The sequence below is a fragment of the Frankliniella occidentalis genome, unplaced genomic scaffold, assembly GCF_000697945.3.
Source record: "Frankliniella occidentalis isolate FOCC.00 unplaced genomic scaffold, Focc_3.1 Scaffold20, whole genome shotgun sequence".
Classification (NCBI taxonomy): domain Eukaryota; kingdom Metazoa; phylum Arthropoda; class Insecta; order Thysanoptera; family Thripidae; genus Frankliniella; species Frankliniella occidentalis.
In genome coordinates, this window is record NW_026267150.1 from 1457440 (window position 1) to 1462892 (window position 5453).

General features: G+C 54.3%; 1 protein-coding gene across 1 annotated transcript in view; it reads right to left on the reverse strand.

Annotated features, from left to right (window-relative positions):
- Positions 1-5400, reverse strand: part of LOC113202296 (rho GTPase-activating protein conundrum) — a gene marked incomplete in the record, with an annotated part of 47973 nt that extends 42573 nt beyond the window's left edge. Inside the window, 1 exon segment of the mRNA XM_052264554.1 lies at positions 4959-5400.
- Positions 5401-5453: the final 53 nt, after the last annotated feature.

Consider the following 5453-nt stretch of genomic DNA (forward strand, 5'->3'; position numbering starts at 1 on the left):
GAGGGCTAGAATTGAGAACCAAACCAATGAGCTGAGACGAACTACTTCTGTGCAGACTTCTTGTGAACGCAAAACTGGAAATTCCGTGGAGACAATAGTTCAATAATTTTGTGTCTCACGCATTGCATCGTCACACTGAAATATCTTCTCGTTTGCACTGAAAAAGCTTGCGAAGAGCTATACTTAGCACTGCAAGCGTTGTAAAATTCTTTGCATTCCGAATTAAATCTCTTAAATTGCGAACTAATTCTTCGCACCTCACGAAGAAAATTGTTCGTAAAGCTGCAAATAATTAGTTCTTCGTAACTTAAGAAAAAGTTTGCAATGCAAAGAAAATAGATTGTAATGCAAACTTCCTTAAAATGCTTCAAAATTCTTTGCAAGAATTTGGCAGTGTGTGGCTCCATGCCAAAGACGCACGCTTCAAATATTGACGTTTTGTCTCTGCTTTGCTTCCGACCACTCTGGGCTGCCTGGCGTTCAGAGTGCGTGGCGGGGCGTGGTGGGGCGTGGTGGGGCGTGGCGGGGCTGGCGACACGGTAACGGTCAGCCGCCACATGGCGAGGCGATAGCAGTCGCAGCGCAGAGCCGCGGGGCCAGGCCGGGCCGAGGGGCCGAGTCGAGGGGCCGGTCGGACCGCTACGGCGACACGTCTTCAAGGACGCAGGCGGCGCGGGCCTCCGCCATGGCCTCGGCGCGGCGGGCGGCCAGGACTTCCTCGAGCAGGCTGAGGCCGAGGCTGAGGCAGGGCGGCAAGGTGTACTACGCTGGCTGAACCAGCAGCGCCGCAATGCGAAGCACACTAAAAACCAAAGTTTCTGCGGACGGAACGTTTCAGCGGGTAGCAAAGCAATGCCCTACTTATCACTTCAATCGGCGCGTGCGTGGGCGGGCGTACACACATTACTGCACTGCGAACTGCAACGCACAACTCAAAACACACACACACACACACACACACACACACACACACACACACACGAGCGTTTCAAATGCTGCATAATTGCTGCACGTGATCTCCCTCCTGGGACCCGCCTGGCGAGCTCGGAGTGCGTGCAGCGCGTGGGCCTGTGACCGAGCCTGTGACCCTCTCAACCAGCAAGGCTCGAATCTCTCATGTGCGTATGGGGCATTGGTGGGGTCGGGAGAGTGACATCGAATCACCTGCCGCCTTGCCGAGTAGCTCTGGAGGGAGGGGGGGGGGGTGTCGGGATGTGTCCATGTCCACTAGCGTGCAGTACCGCACCATCACTTGGTTATTGACGATTTTATAGGAACACAATTATCTATTTTATTTCTCTACGTATTACATACCACGAATTAGACAATTGAAAGCGTACAGTGAGCAGTAATGATCCCCCAAAAATTGAAAAAACAATGATCATTAACAAAACAAACAAAACACCGGCAAAAACATGAAAGTTAAACACGAGGTTAAACATCACGTATCTTATACTGTCGCACGTGATTGCCAGCGTGTTCTCTAATTATGCGGCTGGAACATGAGTTCTCAGCGAAATATTTCACTGCCTCTTCCCCGGGAGCCCCGGGCCCACCAGGCCCCCGCCGCGCCGGCCCCGCCCCTCTTCAACGCGTTGTGTCCAAAACACTTTCCCTTAGCAATGTCAACGACTCCGTCCGTGGCGGGCTGGGCCGGGGCTAGGCGTGCTGCAGTTGGTGCTGCCCTGCCCTGCGAGCGGGACAGCGGGGCTGAGGGTGTGATGCTCTACACAAAGTCAGGCCCCGCCGAGCCGCGCCGGCAGGTGAAATATGCACCTCAGGGCGGGGCGGGGCGAAGCGAACAACGTATACCGCGCCATATCTTCACACGCAACGCATACATTGAGCTTGCAACATGCTCAGCGGGCTGCGAACTGAATGAGCTGCGCAGAAACACACACACATTCACACATACACACACACAAGAAAAAATAAAGCAGCTGGGCACTATACACTGATCCAGCGAGGAAGGGGAGAGCAAAGAGAAGGGTAGGAGACCAGCGAGATGGGAGTCGGGGTGGGGGGGAAGAAACCTGCTTGAGCGGCGCGCGGCTGGGCGGCTGGGCTCGCCTAGGTGACTGCATACAATATCAAGGTCGGAGTGAGTAACTAGGCTATAGTTGCTCTGGGCGCGAGCCGAGGAGCCGAGCCCCGCCGCGCCCGCCGCGCATCGTGGGATGTGCGCCGCGGCGCTCCAGAGTGTGACAGAGGAGTGTGGGTGGCAGCCGCTTGGCGAAGCAAACATCAAGGAAACTAACTGCCATCACTGGGATAATAATCGTGAGAAGCACTCTCCTTACCGAGGTTTCCGTTACTTGCTATAAACAAATTTGGTTCAAGGGTAAGGTAACAACAATATTGTTAATCGGTACGAACAAATTTCTTCGGTTGTTATCGACAAAACGTTATAGTTGATGACAAAAGTAAATTGGCTATCAAAAATATTGTTGTGATCTATCAACAACATTGCTTATACCTTATCATCGCACGCATAGTCTATCACCGCAAGAGTCACAAAGGTATTTTCTTTGTATGCCATGAGAATCCATTGTTGACGTCATATTTGTAGCACGGCGTGCATAAACTTCATCCAATTCACATACAAAATCCTATACAATTCCGACTCATGCATGATGCATACGTCCCGTATATAAGTCGGACCGTATAAGTCACAGGATACACAGGCTCATACAAACGAAACCTCAGTAAGCATCTCCTCCTCAAACAAGGTCCGTCACTTCACCGTCCCCAGGAGGGCGCGTGCCGCTGCGCCGTGCGGCCACTCTGTGGCGACACTCTGCGGGGCGGCTTGGCTCGCGGTTATGTCTCTGCTTGGTCTCGGTTCTCGCGGGGTCACCTGCAGCCTGCAGCCTGCAGTCGCGCGCGGCCCCGGCAGGCAGCCGGCAGAGGCGGGCTTCCTGGTAGTGCAGTGGTGCCATCTGTTGCGAAAAGAACAATCGGCCCAGCGGCGGCCTGGACCTGGAGGAGGCCGTAGGTCGTCGCCGTCGCGTCCGTCAGTAGGTTATGGGCCCGGGACTGTGCGAGGTGCGGGCGGCCAAGTAGCTCATGGTTTAGAACCACTAGAGCCACTACTGCATCGTCCTGCTGCCCAGCTGCCCCCCCCCCCCCTTCTCATCCTCGCGCTCCGCTCACTTTTGGTCCCGCGGATGACGACCGTCAGGGTCGCGGCCGGGAGACGCGCCGTTTGTCATTCACTGCCGTCGTCAAGCTCCACGGCGGCGTCGACGTCGTCGGCAACCCCGGGGGAAGGAGCCTGTCGCGTCCGGGGCCGAAACGGAAGAGAGGCGCAGGCGAAAACTGAGGAAACAGCTGCTCGTCGACAGCTCCTCGACAGCAGGCAGGTTCATGTCGTGTTTCTCCATGTTGTATACAAACTCAAGTTTGTGAAGGCATTTACAATAGATAGTGACCCCGACGGAAAGTTCGGCTTCGCAAGGGCAGTCCGTGGCATGCCTAATACCCTACCCCCTTACCCACCTCCCTCCTCTCCTTCGCGCCAGACACACAACAAACACACAAACAGCGCGAGATGACGGAGAAGCACCGCCAGGCTGCGACCTTGTGAAAACCTTTTTCCACCAGATTGACGAAGTAGTTTGAATAAAAACGACTGCAGGAGGGCGCTACGCAACGCCGCAGAGAGCAGCCACCTGCTGAAGCAGATTGTCCACGACGTGTCCTCGAGGATGCGGGGACAGGAGAGGGGGTGCTGCCAGAGGCAAAGGCACTCACGTGAAGCTCCTCAGATTCACACAAGTTGCGCACTGCGCCGTTGGAAACGATCGAACAGACACTCCCGTTTGAACGAATAATAGCGGTCGATAACCAGAACGTTAGTCTACATAGGAAACCAAAGTGTGAAAATGTTGCACACTTGAAGGAGTGTGGATTTCCATTCGTTCACATGCAGGTGAGCCTTTTTTGTGCAAGTGTGCAAAGTGCGAAATTTCAAGAAAATTTACTCTACACATGTGCAAAGGTGCGAATTAGAATTTCGCACCTACAAGTGTGCGACATTCAAACGCCTTGCGTTTCCAGTCTATTATTATGTGATCTGATATCAGATTAACTACTTGCCACATGTGACGCAGTTAATTTGTCACTGAGTGGCAGCTCGAGGACGCTTCGTGCGCCTCGCACGTTTTGGCTTCTGGGGGACACTTAGGCCCTAGCAAGGCCCAGCCGGGGGGCCGTGCCTGGTCATGCGCGCCACCTGTGACATGACACAGCCCACAATATGACACCGCATGGCAGTGGACAATATTTTACGTTCTGTGTGCACACAGTTTGACACAAGTAGTTTTACATTTTATAAACACGAGGAGTAGCGCGGTATAGGTTTCTAAGCGCCACCCCCATGCGACCGGCCTGTTCGGCCTCTTGCTGTTTTTGTGGCGGGCAAATCGTCCGTTCATGCGCCTCTTTATCCCCAGCCAAGCTGCGGGGCATTGTTCGCAGTCCAGCCCGCGAGCCGCAGTGCCAGGCGGTCTTACTCGGGAGAAGCAGTGCGATAAGTCGCAGCTCAACGCTGCTCGGTTAGTAGATGCGCGCTATTTCTGATATTGATCAGATCGTGGAAATACGCTACTAATCTAAGAAGAGATGTCGCTTCTGCAGGGTCCCGCATAGTGGTCACGTCTGTTGAATACACATCAATGATCACGGTACTAGTGGCTTAACATTGTCGTTGGCAATTATTGTTCGTTTTCTTTTTGATATTAAGTAAATCTCTCATGTTGAACTAAAACCGAAAGGCACGACCAGCAGCCACACATGCGGGTGAGCGTTAGCCTCCGTCAAAGTTCAGACTTAAGGAAATGAACCTGGGATAATACAACGACGCGACTTGTCGCTGCTTACAATTCGTTCGCCATGAATGGCCAATATAAAGATAGCGTTCGAGCTGCAGGCCCAAACACCGCTCGGCAGACACTCACCTGTTTCTCCAGAGCGGCGAGTAATCCAAGAGGTGAATGAAACCGTAAATCCAGAGAGGCAACACACTCACACACACGGCTGCGCGGAACTCTCACACTGACGCACCAACACTCCGCGCGGCTCACAACACGACCACACAGCGCAGCTGAGCGCAGCTGAGCGCAGCTGGTAGTTCTGGACAATAATGAAAACTTCTCCCTCAACCGTCTTCACCGCTGCTCCAGGCAGCGCGTCTCGACGCCTGCCATCCGGGAGGGAGCTGGTCTAGCGCGGCGTGCACTCTCCCACTCGCTCGCTCACACTTCGTCTTGCTCACTATCTCACTCTCTCTCTCTCGCTCACACTCACACCGCCTCTCGGCACACGGTGGCGGTCAAAAGACTGGACGACGCAACACCAGCGGCAACATCAACCGTACGCGGCGAGAGCTGCTCGGGTACTGGGGCCCTGTGGGGCTCTGACGACTGACTGGCGCTCGGGAGCCCCCCCCCCCC